The 17,149-nt window shown below is 36.1% G+C and overlaps 1 protein-coding gene across 2 annotated transcripts in view; it reads right to left on the bottom strand.

The window, feature by feature from the left end:
• Nucleotides 1–17,149, bottom strand: part of NELL1 (neural EGFL like 1) — an 862,938-nt gene that overhangs the window by 190,703 nt on the left and 655,086 nt on the right. The gene's annotated exons all lie outside the window — the stretch shown is intronic.

The following is a 17,149-nucleotide window of genomic DNA, read 5'->3' as shown; positions in this document are numbered from 1 at the left end:
ACCATCCTGAGCAGGGTTTCTAACCGCTACTGAATAACTGGATCACTTGGGAGTTGTTAGTTCCAATTAGTGCTATAAAAATCACTGACTATAAGTTCCCTATTTAAAGTGTAAGGAATTGGAAGAAAAGAGAAATGGAGAAATGAGCATACGAGGCAAGAATGGAATAGGAATAACCTTTTTAAGGAGGCAAATATTAATACAAAGTAAAAACAAAAACATTTTTAAGTACTATATAAAAGAACTTAGAATTCAGCTCAGAGGACACTTATTGAGCATCTACTGTTTACCAGACACTTTAAGGGTCAGGTGATCATTGGCAAAACAGGCTTTATCTTTGTTCTAATGAAATATGGTGCTCCTTCCACCTGCCTTCCTCATACTGGACCTCTCTGAGGCCCTATAAGGATCCTTGCTTTTGCCTGAGGCCAGTCTCCTTTGATCATCCTGAAGATTCTCCCCAATACCAACTGATGATACCTCCTTGATTTTCTGTCTCATCAAGGCAGGTGGGCCCATGGGCCCAGAAACTCCATACAGCTGAACTCATGCACATTGATGAATCATTCAACATGAGGAGAGACACAGGGAGTGAATTACACAAGGCTTTCAGATGTTAGAGCAGGAGGTACCATACATGGAATATATTTTAATGAACATTTAAAGACACAGAGAGCCTCAGGAAACGTGGTTTGTAGCCATGTTCAGAGTTTGATGCTTGGAACTCCAGTGGAAGACACAGGCCTTAGGTGAGTAAGCCAAGTCCACTGTTATTATTATCATTATTATTATTAAAAATATCTTCCATAAAAAAGCAATGATTTATGATTCATTATTAAAATAAAAACAAAATACAGTCTGATATCTATAGTATGGGCTAACTCTTGTTAATTACAAGTATACTTTTGAAATTTATATAGATGTCTGTATTTCTTACACAAATATAATATTAATATTTAATATGCAAAATTTTAGATAATTTAAAATGTGATTCTAGAGCACATGTGCCTATGAAGTCTATCTATATAATCATATAAAATTTAATATAGATGTATATTTAATTATATAATTTATATATGTTTTACACAACTTAAAATTATACAATAAGCATATTTTAAGTTGCAAAAATTTTAAAGAGTGTACATATGTAAGTATGCTAGGTGAAAAGAAATAGAGTAATATGAGTATTTTCTCCCTTGGAATAAATATTATGAGTAATTTTAATTTTTTCTTTATACTTTTTCATATTTTCCCATTTTTTACAATGAAAAAATACCACTTTTTTATTTTCTAATTTTTTTTATTGGGGTATAGTTGCTTTACCATGTTGTGTTAGTTTCTGCTGTACAGCGAAGTGAATCAGCTATATGTATACATATATCCCCTCTTTTTTGGATTTCCTTCCCATTTAGGTCACCACAGAATATACCACGTTTTTTAATCCAATTTTTTGTTTATTTGTTTTTTGGTTTTTTTTGGTCATGCACGCAGCATGTGGGATCTTAGTTCCCCAACCAGGGATAGAACCTGTGCCCGCTGCAGTGGAAGCATGGAGTCTTAACCACTGGACCACTTGGGAAGTCCCTGCAATGTTTTTATCTAATGCAAAAATCAAGGGAACCTTTGAGACATACAAAAAAATGATGAATTCATTCATGCTTAATACCAGGACGCAGTCTTCATTTGTTTTATACTATGTTAATTTTTAAAAGAATTGTAAATCGTTTATGTACTTTGCACAAAAATAGGAGTCCAACATTTATTTTTGTCCATATAACCCTCCCTCACATATGATATATAGCCCTCATATATAATTATATAATCTAATAAATATAATGTGTATGTATATACATGTATATTCTATGGCACTGGAATAGAACAGAACTCTTTGCACTGGAAGTGATACATCAGAAACTCACTGAAATATTATAGTATTATAGTTAATGTAGAAATTTTTGACATGTTATTTTATGATGGGAAACAAGATGAAACTGCCCCCATCTCTACCTCTATTTAACATCATTCTAATATACAACTCCTTAAAATCAACCAGGGAAAGACAACAGGAAAATGGGCAAAATGAATCAACAGGCAATTTTTTTTTTTAAAGTAAATCTAAAAGACTAAGAAGCATAGGAAGAGATACACAAATTCATTGGTACTTAGAGAAATTAAAATTAAACAATGATCTATGATTTACACAGACAAGATTGGCAAATTTAGAATCATGCACTGTTGGCAGACGTTTGGTCTGATGCAGCCGTTCTGGAAACAATCTGGTAGGATTTAGTCAAATAAAGTTTATACACGCATTTTAACCCATCAGTCCCTGTTTTGGTCTATGTAACAGGAAAATTTTCAGAATGACAAGGTGACAACTAAGAAGCTATTCAGAGTGATATTGCTTGCAGTCAAGGGGAATAGTGGCTGTCTGGGTTTTATTTTGGAGGGAAAATGTATGAGAAAAACATGATGGAAACATGCTTAGGACACTGCACCATGCAGCATTACCAGTTTTTCTTTGTACTTGAATACATGATCTTTTTTTTTTTTTTTGCCTGTGCCAAGAAAGCACGGAGTCCTAACAACTGGACCACCATGGAATTCCCGACATTATCATCTTTGTATCCTATAAAACAGACCTTGTATATTTATATGTTCTGCTCCACATTGATTCTGAGTGTAGTTTATTTAGCTTGTACATATATATTTCAAAACTTTAAAACCTGAAAAATAAACAATCATTTAATGTTGGAAAAAAAAATCTCTTGTCAGTCAGAACAAGTGGACTTTAAGTAAACAGGGCAATCACTCTAAATCTTACATTTAAACAAAGGTGTTGAGTTTTTTCAAGAGAGGAATCATGGCAAAATATACAGCATTATACCATTTGAATAAGTTGAAAATCAAAATGCAAAAAAAAGGAATTCACATTTCAAGGAACACATATAAGTAAAGAAACATGGGGCTTCCATGGTGGCACAGTGGTTGAGAATCCGCCTGCCAATGCAGGGGACACGGGTTCGAGCCCTGGTCTGGGAAGATCCCACATGCCGCAGAGCAACTAGGCCCATGAGCCACAACTACTGAGCCTGCGCGTCTGGAGCCTGTGCTCCGCAACAAGAAAGGCCGCGATAGTAAGAGGCCCGCGCACCGTGATGAAGAGTGGCCCCCGCTTGCCACAACTAGAGAAAGCCCTCGCACAGAAACGAAGACCCAACACAGCCATAAATAAATAAATAAAAATTAAAAAAATAAAAAAGATATCTTATAAAAAAAAAAAAGAAACATATCAGATGCATTAAATAGTTGTCTTTGTGGTAGAGCGAGGCATGAGAGAAGGGAGCAGTGAGAGACAGAAGAGATTAAATAAACAAACGAGAGAGAACTTACAAGAGTAGCATGATAATGTGCGGCGAGTGAGAGAGATGATTAGCTCATCCTTCTGCATCTGAGCTTAATACAAATAAGTATAATCCCAGCCCATCTTTCAGACTAGATTGCTCAGCTTTCCCAAGGTGGTCCTGTAATTTCACACTGCAAGATTTCGTTCATGCCATTTGCTCTTTCTGAAATGCTATTTCTCTACTTTGAGTTGGATGTGTCTGATTCATTACTTAAAATGCTATCCAAATGCCTGTCATTCATGACGATTTTCTTGATTCTTTCTCCATTGCCCCCAAACAGAGGGAATATTCCTCCTCTAAAATCCTACGAAAGCTCTTTATGACTCTCATACAGGATTTATCATTTAAAAAATCATGTATTAATAATTATTTATGTAATTCTCTTATCTCCCCTGGTAACTCATCATCTGTATTTATTTTAAAGCATTTTTGTACCTAGCAAGTAGTTGGTAACCATTTACGGGCTAAGTAAATACATGTGAATTCTGCAATTCACAAGTGACCCTAGCTGCCAAGTCTGTATTTCTTTAGCCCTTTCTTCAGAAATCCTTCATTTACCTGGGATAAAATTGGTTTCTGCTCTTGTATATAGTATTCTGAAACCAGTTTTTATTTATTAAATGAACCACATATTATTTTATAATTTTGAATATGTAAATGAGGTAATTCTATAAATGTGGTGGTTTCAGTTGCTCATATTGGAGAATTGCTTTAGAAAACATTTACATCCAACACTCCCTCCCCCTGCCCCACTGCCCCCTTCTATCAGCTTAGCTCCCTATAGATTTTTCTCCTTAGGAAAAATGTAACAGTGCAGGTGATGACCAAGTTCACAGGGTATGGCTTGTTAACTACTGATGCTTTGATGACAAGCATTGGGGCAAAAATTCATTTATGTGATGAAGGAAGTTTCATCATCAGGTATGCGCACGTGAAAACTACTTCTGCCAAAACTTGCAACTGCATGCTCCCAGAATTGAAGAGGGTACTGAAAAGATACTTAAGGTCTGTATGAATTGACCTGGTCTCTGTAGGCTAGATGTTATCTCACCTAGTGTTGTCTTCCCCCCACCCTAATCAATAAATTCTCATACTTGGTTGATTTTGAGGATTGATGTTTCTTTTTCATTATTTTTTCAGGCTTCTCATCTTTGAGACTTCGATTCAGGTGTTATTTTCAGAGAGGCCAGTATAATTTCTACTCGTGAAAAAGTAGAATTATGCTCTTAATATTTCATGCTTTTCAAAGTCCTATATTGTAACATGACTTGTGATATTTCCCATGTAGTGTTAAATAATGGGGGAATTACTATGACTAGAATAATAGAAGAGATTCCACTCTATCATGAAGAAATTTCTCTACAATTACTGATGCCATTTTAGTGGGTGAAGTGAGCTCTAGAAACTGAATGCGTCATTTAAGTAGGAGTTAGAAAGAAATATTTCTTAGGTCTTTTGCCCCAGGGACCAAAACAGGATTTTTCTTTCCATGTGTTTTATTTAGCCAAATATAGATTCGAAAGTTAGAAAGAATGGTCTTGTTACCAGTTTGCTAAAATCATTTCATAATCTGCTTGATCTCTCCCAGAAGGGATACCTGACTTTCCTAAATGTGATTAAGTTTCAATTCAAACCACCTCACTTGTATTACAAACAGAATTCTTCTCACCTCGAAATCTCATTCACCATAAGCTCAAGGAATTCTGATTAGTTTCAAAGAGAGGGCAGATATGGAGAAGCTAAAGCAATCAGTCACCCTAGATATCTCTTCTCACTGTTAATCTTCTGGATTTCCCTCCTTACATCTTGCTCACTTTCCAGTAAAGCTGCCTGCATTTTCCAATTTTCCCATTTCTTAGTGGTTTTCAGCACACTTCATGGGGAATTTTTCCACTCTAGCCTCTTCAAATAAAACTGTGAAGTGTATCTTAATTCTCTCTGACCTACTTAATGCCTCTTGTATGTGTGTGTGTGTATATATATATATATATACAAGGTGCCCTCATCACCTCTAAAAAAACCCACATCATCTGGGTCCTGTTAAAATTGGTGGCCTAGTAGCCTACACACAAGAAATTGGTAATTCTTGTTCCTTCTGAGTAGGGGAACTTACAGCTGAAAGACAGATGGAAAGACTTCCAATGTATCTCCTTACCTAAACTGTAGAGCATCTGAATCTGCTAACATATATAAACATTACCTCTTAAACATACTAATACTTAAACTTTAAAACATGGTGACTCTGGGTGACTACAGTTGGGAATGACACTATCATATTATGTAATTTCTGCTACATGTTAGTTCATGTGTCTCCTCTCCCAAGACACAAAACAATTAACCCAAGTACAAAACACTCCTTTAATACGATTTTGCATTGAAAACTGCACAGAGTGAAATCTGCTCACAACTTTATAGTATACAAGAATAGCTCTGTCAATGAGTCTCAGAAGAATGTTTCTCTGCCCAAAACTCTAAAGAATAGACAAAATACACACACACAGGAGTTCTACATATATTATTTATGCTAGTATTCTATGACAAATGGTGTAACATAGTTGGAAAAAAAAAATGCACATAGATCTTAGAAACAGAAAGCCCTTGGTTTGAATTCCAGTTTACCCATGCTTATTAGCACTTAAACTTAGGTGATTTTCTTACATTTCTTAGGCTTGTTTTCTTGATTTCAATTTGGAGATGAGAATAATGTCTAATCCTGTAGATTGAGTGTGAGCATTAAAGGAGTTAACTTAATGTAAATTGCTTGGAACAATCTTGACACAGGCAAGGTATTCAATAAGTGGTCAACATCTTGCCCTTGTATGTCTTTGCATACATATGATTTCCATTCTGATAGTTATCACTATAATTTCATCTAGACTGCTCTACTGTCCCCAGGCCTTGGTTGGATTCCATTCTATTGACCATACTACTGAAACCAGACAAACTCTTAAACACCCAGACCTGAGAGGGTGCCCTACAGTGAACGGTACTGCTGGGACAGGGTGTAAAATTACCCGACAATCTTCCCAACCTCACACCACATTAACACAAAGAGTCTATATCGAAAAGTTGAAATCATCTATTTTGTAGTCAGTTGCCTCTCAGTGGTTCCTCCACATCATATACTTCTCATCATTTCTTGATCTTAACCTCATTAATCCATTATAATATTTTTGTGAGATTCTACTCCACCTACCTTACTACTGATAGAGTGTAAATACATCTGAGGTTAGAGAGATTCTTATTTGTGTTTGTAATGTCAGCCATCTCCTGGTGACTAAATGTTTTGTGAATATTATGCACACAGCAAATATATTAAAAAGTACATGTTCTTTTTAAAATGAATTTATTTCTGGAGTCACAAAGCAAGGCTCTTGTCTAAATAACTTGTTCATCAGCCGCAGGATTTCTTTCAGCTTTACTATTTTCTATTCAGCACCAATTGTTTGCAGTTTAACTCCTATTTTTTCATTGAACAAAGTGTATTCAATTTTAATTATCGTTCCCAAATTTAATTTTGCTCTTCTGTGCCCAAAGCTATCAAAGCTTTCGACCCTCAGGTCTTCCTGTATTATTTCTTAGTTCGCCCTGGTATTTGTAACTCCACTAAGGATCATCTGCAGATTTAATTAACTTGAATCCTCCTTCTTCCAGATCATTAATGAAGTTGTTAAATAAGTCTGAGCCCAGTGCTTATCTCTATGGTATCTTGACGGTCCTTCAACCCCAATTATGTACTAAATTTCCCTTTGCCATTTCCTCTTACTTATTTTCCCTTGGTCATTTCCCAAGCCACTGAAAGGCCCACTTCCAAATCATTTGAAATTACATTTCAAATGAAATTTCATGTGAAATAGCTCTTGATTTTTTTTAAAACCTGACTTAACTATCCTTAGTGGAAAGGCGATTTATGGCCCCAATTTCCAAAACATCCTGCAAATTTAAAGAAATAATTCAAACATTTAACATCATAAATAATGCTCTATTGGTCTTTGAAATTAGTCAGATACTGTACTTCCAAAGGGGAAATGTCTATCTTTCCAGGAAGCCTCTTCTAATATTTTTTTAGAGAGAGTAATTTTTTTAGAGAGGGATACTTATAAATTAAATTATATCCCTTCCCCCAATCTTCTCTTTTCTGAAAGAAAAATATATTTTATATCCTCTAATTCTACATTCATTTATACTACTATTATTGTATATACATTTTCATCCATGGTTTCTTGCGACTCTTCATTTATGAGTCAGAAACACTTTTAGAACTGAGGGGTTAAATTCCAATTAAAGATGCTGGATTGAATACTCACATCTACCTCTACTTTCTCCATGAAACACTAATAAAATAATATCAAAGACAAATTATGAAGGCCATAAACCCTCAAAAGGCAAGGACACTGGAGAAGAGACAAGGGCAACATAATTTTGGAAGCTGGAAAAGAGGTGGATGAGAGTTAACTCACTCAGAAGACCTAAGGAAAATGACTCATAGCCTGCAGCGGGGAAGCCAGAAAGCAAGGTGATTTACACCACAGAACACAGGAAGCGGTGGCATCAGGTATCTCTGGCACTGCAGGGAATAGTGAGGCTAAAAGAGGAAAACTAATTGGAAACTAGATAAAGAAGCAGTTAGACTCCTCAGAGATGTTCCCTCACCCCAGCCAGACTCCTGGCCTTTCTCCTGCCCCAGCAAAGACTGGAGTTTTCTTCTCAGCAGAGGGTACCTCAGAAACTGGAAGACAGTTGAGAGCAAAGATACCATACTAAAAACGGGGGATTCAGTGGAAATACACATACTGAATTTTGAAACCCTTTGCCTTATCCATCCCACCTGGCTCTCAGAATGCTAGCAACCAAGTATAATTCTTCCAGAAATGTCATTGATCCCTTCTATTAGACTGGAAGAATCTTCTCTGAAAAATCTGAATAGCTCAAAAGAATAAACCTAAAATCATTTATATCAATATCACACATAGGTAAACTGAATTTTCAACCAACTTTTTAACGTCTCACTCATAAAAATAAGCAGAGAGCCAAGGCTACTAGATGTTTGAGAAAATACAAAGAACAAACTAGAAGAAAAAAATTCAATTTATAAAAAACAGATTATATTAAGTAATAAAAAAAAAAACTTTAAAAGTAATTCTTGCTATTATCTCTGAAAAGGTCAAAAAAGACACTACCTACAAGAACTGGAAACAATATAAAGAGAACACTCAGAAAACAGTAATAAAACAGGATAGTAGAAATAAATAACAACAAATTTGGAAGATAAGTTTGAGAAAATATCTACACCTCCCAAAAAAGAGAACAAAAAATGAAATTTAAAAAGAGAAAGATAAAAAATGAGGCAGAAGTAATCAAATAATTAGACCAATCTAAAGGTCTGACACTCAAATAATAGGAGTTACAGAAATAAATAACAACGAAAATTCAAGGGAATAAATCATCAAAGAACTTTTTTTTTAATCCCGAAAACAAACCCAGAAATTTCCAAATTGAAAGAATCTTGAAAGTTCCCAGTACACTGTTTTAATAATAGACCCTCACAAATGTACATTATCATCAAATTTTATAACACTAAGGAATAAAGTTTTCCAGAATTTTCCAGATGTCATACAAATGATCAAGAATAGAATGGCAACGTACTTCTCAAAAGTTACACTGGAAAATATAATAATAGAGTTATTCCTATAACATTCTAAAGAAAAATGCTTTTTAACCTGAATTGCTACATCCATCCAAACTATCAAATAAATGCAAAGGTAGAGTAGAAACTTTTTCAGACATGCAACACTTGAACAATTTATCTGCCGTGCACACTTAGGAAGCTAATTACATATCCGTCCTCTAAAAATAAGGATGTAATGCAAAAACGAAAAATAGACAGGATTCAGAAAACAGGAGATCCAACGGAAATGAGATTATGTTGAAAGGCTATCCAAAAAATCCCAGCTGTGCTGTACACCCAACAAGCTTCCAGTGCAGAATGGAGGAGGTCAGAAGGCTTTGGAAAAGTTTTCTTCATTGAGTTAAAGTTGTAAAATATAAAATATATTTGAAGGCACTGGGATGATAGTATTGGGTTGGCCAAAAAGTTCATTCGAATTTTTCTGTAACATCTTACGGAACATCTTTTTGGCCAACCCAATATTATTTGAGGAATATCTGAGATTGAATGGATGTTGAGTGAATAAAAAACTGAGCAAATAAACAATAACAAAATGAGATAATAATTAAATCCAGGTAAAGCAAGCATTTGTACAATACAGGAGAAATAACCATAGCTAACTCTGCAGAGTGTGTAAAAATATCATAGAAATAAAAAGATAAACAATACTGACCTAATGAAACTGAAGAAGGAGGAAATAAGAAGTGTTTGTGTGCGGTGTGTATGTCGGCATGTCTGTGTGTGTCTGTGACTGCTCTGTGAGTGAGAGGTCGAAAAGATATAATTCTTCATCTTCCCTGGTGGTCAATAGATAATGCCTAAAACTGAGAAATCAAGATATAATAATATGAATGTTTTATAATCAGAGATGTAGAAAAGAAAATTATCAACTCTGGAGAGGAAGAACGGAGTAGGATAGGAACAAGAAATTGCTGCGTTTTCATAACTAATCATGTAGAACTATTTGCCTTTTAAAACTGGGCATTAGAAAAGAACAGACAGTGCCTTAGATAAAAGGGAAAAGGACTTGACTAGATACTTCATAAAACAGTAAAAATCAAATGGACAATAAGCATATATGTTCAACTATATTAGTCATCAAAGAAGTGCAAATTAAAACCAAGAATATAATATCACAACAGCAGTATGGCTAAGATGAAAAAGACAGTAAATAAGTATTGATAAAACTGTGGTGCAATTAGAATTCTCATCTGTGTCTACTGGGAATATAAATAGGTACAGCCACTTTGAGAAGCTGTTTGTTTGGCAGTATCTATTAAAATTGAACCCAAGCATATTCCAGTAATTCCATTCCTAGATATATAGATATATGGAAATACTTGCATACAGTCACCCAAAGTCATATACAAGGATTTTAGTCTGGCAAAATAAGCAAAAGTGGAAACAACTCAAAGGTCCAACAATAGAATGGATAAATACATTTGGCATATTCACAAGATGAAATACTATTCGACAATGAGAATTAAATAACTGCAACTATAAGCAACAGCATGGATAAACCTCACAAATCTATTGTTGAGCAAAAGAAGTTAGACACAAAAGAGGACTTACAATTTGACCCCATTTGTAATGACGTTCAAAAACAGGCAAAACTCTTCTACGGTGCTATAAGTCAGGGCAGTGGTTCCTCTTGGTGGGGTCTTGGAAGAGGACAGGAAGGGGTGCTTCTGGGATGCAGTTAAGTTTCTATTTTTTAATCTTGTTCCTGATTTCAAAGATGTCTTTAGTTTTTAAAAATTCATTGAGTGATATATTTATCTTTTGTGTGCTTATCTATCTACAGATTATATTCCAATAAACGTTTATTAAGTTTTTTGTGAGTTTTCCAGATCTCCTGCTTTTCCCTCTTCCTGCACTCTTAGGATTATTTCAAGTCTTGAGGTCACCCTTAAACAAAAGGGGATGAATGTGACATTTACCAATCAAAGGTTTTATTAGATAACATCTCGGCTAATTATTGCAGAAATTGAGGAGAGAAAGGGAGAGTGATTTAAATAAATAATTACAGAATTTATTTTCCAGGAATACCTTCAATGATACAGACAGCTGGAACAATAGAAACTGCCCATTGCACTGTAGAAGCAAATTCTGATCTCCAACCTAACAGCTGTTCAAGCCTCAGTTCCCTCGCCCATAAAATGAGGATAATAATAGTATTTATCCTATAATCCATTTAAGTACTTGTAATAGTGGCTGGCACATAGTCACCTCAAAAATATTGACTACAGGTAAATTAATAGACTGAAGAATAGGAAAATAGTTTCTGCTCAGATGCCCAGCACTTGAGTGCTAACTACTACTAAATTATAAGCAAGATGGTTCACTTAATGAAAATGTATTTACTTGACATTAAAATAAGTTTTCCTTGAGAAAAAAACTGAGGGTGTTAGATCAGGGAAAGATCTGATACGTATATAACAGACTTCAGATCTCTCCAGAAACTTCCAAATTGTTGGTACACTGCTTACCTGCAAACATCTGTTCAGACATCTTGTCTCCTTCTGATTTTTAAAATGTCACTACTCTGAGGATGTGTTAAGTCATGCCCTAACATGTGCAGGGTTTTTTAAGAACAATATTTAGGCATTAATCTCTGTTGGAGTGGCATCAACATTGGGAGGCTCACATTGCCTTTACTCTGCTTCAAGTTCAAAGTTTGGAGTGGTGGAACTAAAAGACCCATATTAGAATACCAGCTCAAGGCTTACTAACTGCATGAACTTAGAAAAGCCATTTTAATCTATATGAATATGTTTCTTTGTCTGTAAGATGGACATGAAGCTTACTTCACAATGCTTTATTGGGGTGTTCTAAAAAGAAAGTATCTTTGAAAGAGTCTGTGACTACAAAGAGCTACATAAATATTAGCTACAATTGATAACACGGCTCTCAAATAGAGAAATTATAAATGACATTCTCTGCACTGTGATTCTTTACAATCTACCAGTTTATCATCATCTACTATTTACTAATTAGACTTTCTCTAGTTCCTGTGACTTGCACGCCTGAGAAGTTATATAACTTGGTCAATGCCACATGGTGAGTGGTTGAGGCAGTTCATCTCAAAAGGTTACACTGTGCCCCACTGTCCTAATTCAGGAATGCCCTATGAGTAAAAGGCATAACAATGGCATTCTTCTGGCACTTCCAAATTCAGCCTACATACTAACGAACTGGAGCTAAGAGAAATGAAGACTCCTGTAGGAAGGAGGCAGGTGGCATGACATAATAATGAACAAAAACTTAAAGAGCATGGAACTTTAAATCACCACACAAGAATTCAAGTCCCAGCTGTCCCCCTTATTATAAGCCTTACAAACTTGAGCAGTTTCTTTAATCTCTTAGCCTCAGTTTCCTCATCTGTAAAACTAGAATGATGATAATATATCTTCCATGGAATTGTTATGAGATTAAAAGAGAGATGATACAGTTCCTGGAAACATGCATAGGAGACTGTAAAGATCTATACTACAGGAAATACTTCTATTACACTAGTCCCATTCTAAGGAAGAGGGTATCAACTAAAGTATAACGAGGAAAGTTAGTCTCTCAGATCATCACCACAGTGTCGATGGTATATAAAGGAATCACAGTGGCACGCTCAGAAGTCAGACTTTAACTGAGAAAAACAACACACAAGAGATGAGCTCTGACAATTGTTAAAGACAATTGCCTTTTGAAGAAGGGCAGCAAAGGACAGTGTTTAAAACCCAGAGTTTTGAAGCACAAAGAACTGTTCAAATTACATCTCTGACACTTCCTAACCCTATAATCTTGGTCATATTACTTTACAGTACTTAATCCCAATTTACTCGATAAATGACGATAATCATCAATGATTCACAATTTCTTGCATGTATACTAAGTGCCAGGCACTATTCTAAGAGCTGGGCTATAGCAGCAAACACCGACAACAATCTCTGCCATCATGGTGGTCAACCTTCCAGTGGGAGAAGAAAGAATAAGCAAGATAGATTAGTGATATATTCAGTGTCATAAATGGTGATAAGTGCAAAGATAAAAAAAAAAATAAATCAGAGAATGGAGATGATATCGATTGGGGCAAGATTTAGGGTTGCAATTTTAATAAAGTGGTAGGAAAGGCCTCACTGAGACTGACAGTTGAGTAGAGACCTGAAGGAGGTAAAGAAATGAGCCACCGAGATATATGGAGAAAGAACATTCCAGAAAGAAAAAACACCAGATGCAGAGAACCTGAGATATGCTTATATGCTTGAAAAATGGCAAGTGGGAACCGTACAGAATTATATAATGAAATTAGACAAGCAATACAGGTTTGGAGGGTGCTAATCAGTGCCAGACTTCTGGGTTATAGTATAGTATGCTAAATAACATACTATAATATATGTCAAGCACTCAGCACAAGTTCTAGCCTCCATTAAGGTCTAGCCTAAGCATTAAATAATAGCTATGAAGGTTAAATAGTGCCTTCATCATCCTGACTAAAATCTTAGAAATTGGAGAAGCATAACTACTGCAAGAGACACTGAGAAAAATATGTAGAGAAAAAAAGTAAACATCTCTAAGATGCTAATCCATGGAGTTAGTGGGGAATGCAGAAGTGACCACGGTATTTCTACATAACTGGAGACCAAGTAGCTGGAAAAGTTAAAGCTTGCTATTGGGTACTTGAGATCATTTTATTGAAAGAAAGTGCCATAATAATTTGCTGACAGTAAATCAAAAAGTGCTTAAAAGTGCAGTTCGCAGTTCTTTGACTTTTCTAATCAAGTGGTCCAATCCAAACAGGACTATGTGCCAATTTAAGAACCAGGGAGGTGCCATATCTGGGCAGGCTTACCTGGGTCAGGGGTATGTTAAGACAGGCTGGGGCTTGTCTATGGGAGGAAGGAAGGACTTGCTTCTCCTCCTGAAATGAACCATCTAGTTTATGTCTATTAATGTTTTCTTCATAGATACTAATGCTTCTTTCATCCAGAAACATGTTATACAGATCCCATACGATCTAATTTATATTCTTTATCATTAACACCTTGAAGTGGGAAGAATAGGACCAGGAAAGGGATGGAAGAAAAGTGGTTAGGACATAGGCCATTTTGGTTTGGAGACACTGTGGGTTAATAGTTGTTGAATCAAGTTAACGTTTTATAGGGTTTTTTTGCGTGGGGCAAGAGAAGTTAAACATATATGCTGGCTATGCTACAGGGATGGGTGGTAGGAAGAAAGGGGAGAGAAAATAAGTAAACATGCTATTAAACGTAATCCATTTTATGAAAGGGAAAACCAAGTTGATACGGAGCACACAGGAAGGGACTTACCGTTAACTAGGAAGTCTGAAAAATATTTTTGAAGAAAAGCTTAAGTTAAAATCTAAGTAAGATAACAAGGGAAGATGCTGGCTGGATATGGTGGGAGGAAGAAGGAAGGTGGGGAAGGAGAAGCAAAGAGTTCCAGGTAGAGCAAATACCCTGGGCGGAGACCTGCAGTAAGAAGATCACTGCTTTGGCTGCATAGCACAGGGAGATCAGCTCGGTGCTTTGTGACCACCTAGAGGGGTGGGATTGGGAGGGTGGGAGGGAGGGAGATGCAAGAGGGAAGAGATATGGGGATATATGTATATGTATAGCTGATTCACTTTGTTATAAAGCAGAAACAAACACACCATTGTAAACCAATTATACTCCAATAAAGATGTTAAAAAAAAAAAAAAGAAAAGAAGATCATTGCTTTGAGAAAATGTAAAAAAGTTCAGTTTGGGAAAAATTCAAGTTATTAATTATAATTTGAAATGGGGAAGGGACTCAGAGAGAGTCCAGGTTGGAGTTTACACTAAGGGCACTGGAAACCATTTCAGGTTTTTTAGAAGGAAAATGATTTGATTGCATTTGCATTTTATAGGGATTATGTTGGCTGCAATTCAGCAGAAAGAACAGTTTTTTGTGTGAGGAAAGAGCAGGACTTGGGACCTGGAGATTTGCCTTTTGCTATCATTCCAAGCAAAACCCAAATGACAGTGGTTTAGACTAGGCAGTAGGATGGAGAAAAAATAGATTGTGGTGACTGATCGAATGGGAATGTGAGGGAGAAGAAAACATCAAGGATAACTCTGATTACATATGATCTAAAAATACCAGGGATGAAAATGTGTGATTGACAACAATAATTTTCTCATTCTTCCCAAGATATGTCATGATGACAGTATCGTGGCTTTGGAGACTAACACAAAAACTAAAAGAGATTCTTAAAGTATCCATTTATTCAACACATGTTTTGGGCAGCTGCTATGTGCCAGGTGTTGCCCTGGTCCCTGGAAACACAGTGACAATAAGATAAAAAAAACTCTTGCCCTCATGGAGTTTATATTCTGGCTGGGCAGTTGGACCAGACAAAACAGCATTATCATGTCAGAGAGTAATACAGGCTCTGATGACCATAAAAGAGTGACAGGCAGGAAGAGATATGTTATTTTAGTTAGGGGGTGAAGGTCTTCCTGAGGAGGTAACACTTGAGCAGAAACCTAAATGACATGAGGGAGCTGACCATGAAAATATCTGGGGGAAGAACATTCCAAGCCACCAAACAGTAAGGAAAACATGACTGGAAAACAAGGTATTCAAGTGAGGGGGAGCACAGTGAACAGTGAGGACAGAGAAGGAACAGGGAGTGGGGCCCAGAGCATGAAGAGTCTTGTTGACCACTGTAATGACTTTGACGTTTATTGAGTGAAAATGGAGAGCCATGGAGGGTTTGGAGCAGAGAAGTGTCTGCATCTAACCTATTTTTTAGCAATGTCCTCTTGACTACCATGCTAAAAAGAGATGCTGGTTGTACAACAGTGGACGGGAGATGAGTTAGGAGGCTTTGGCCATAATCTACATTAAAGATGATGTTGTCATGCACAGGAGTGGTAGTGGTGGAGATTATACAATGTTTGGGTTCCAAATATATCTTAAAGGCAGAGCAAGGATTTGGATGTGCTGTGCAAAAGAAGGAAGTCAAGGACAATTTCAAGGTCTTGATCCACAGAATGGGAAAGGGTAGATTTCATCATCAACTGGAATGGGGAAGACGGTGGGAGGAATATTTTGAGAGGGAACAGATCATGAGGATTCTAGATAATTAGAGACCCTCAATAACCGATCTTTTCCATTATAGGCACACCTTGTTATATCGTGCTTTGCTTTATTGTGCTTGGCAGACATTATGTTCTTTACAAATTGAGGGTTTGTGGCAACCTTGTGTCAAGCAAGTCTATTGGGACCTTTCTTCCAACAGCATTTGCTCACTTCCTGTCTCTGTGCCATGTTTTGGTAATTCTCACAATATTTCAAACTGTTTCATTACTGTTACATTTGTTACAGTGATCTGTGATCAGTGATTTTTTTTCCTTTAAATTTTTTTTGAAGTATAGTTGATTTATAATGTGCTAATGCACTGATTTTTGATGTTACTACTACAACTCACTGAAGGCTCAGATGATAGCATTTTTGAGTAATAAGTATTTTTTAATTAAGGTATGTACAGTGTTTCTGTGAGACATAATGCTACTGCATACTTAAAAGACTACAGTATAGTGTAAACATAACTTCTATATGCAAAAAACCAAAAAATTTGTGTAACTTGCTTTATTGTGATAATCACTTCATTGCAATGGTCTGGAACTGAACCTGCAGTATCTCTGAGGTACGCTTGTTTTTTAATTAATATCAGATATTGGTGATCAACATGTAAGCCTGTATGTGTGTTACAGGCAGAGAGAACATTACAGGCAAAAGCTCTGAGATTTGAAAAAATAAGGTGCATTTCAGTGACCAGAGTAGTTTAGAATGGGCTGGGATTTAACATGTATGTGGAGGAGAAGGAGGAGATAAAGCTGGAGAGGTAGGCAGAGGTCCAATCAGGGAGGTCTTTAGATATCACGCTATGGAAGATGGACTTTATCTTGTAAGCACTGAGGAGGTACTGAAAGGTTTTCTTAGCAAGATTAATAAAATAATCTTCCAGAATCTCCCCTTATGGACTCAGTCTTCTTGGCTAAAATTGTTGCCTCCCATAGATAACTTCAAGGTCT

The sequence above is a fragment of the Balaenoptera musculus genome, chromosome 8 (assembly GCF_009873245.2).
Source record: "Balaenoptera musculus isolate JJ_BM4_2016_0621 chromosome 8, mBalMus1.pri.v3, whole genome shotgun sequence".
Taxonomy (NCBI): Eukaryota; Metazoa; Chordata; class Mammalia; order Artiodactyla; family Balaenopteridae; genus Balaenoptera; species Balaenoptera musculus.
The sequence above is the reverse complement of the archived record's forward strand: the minus strand, read 5'-3'. Positions and strand labels throughout refer to the sequence as shown.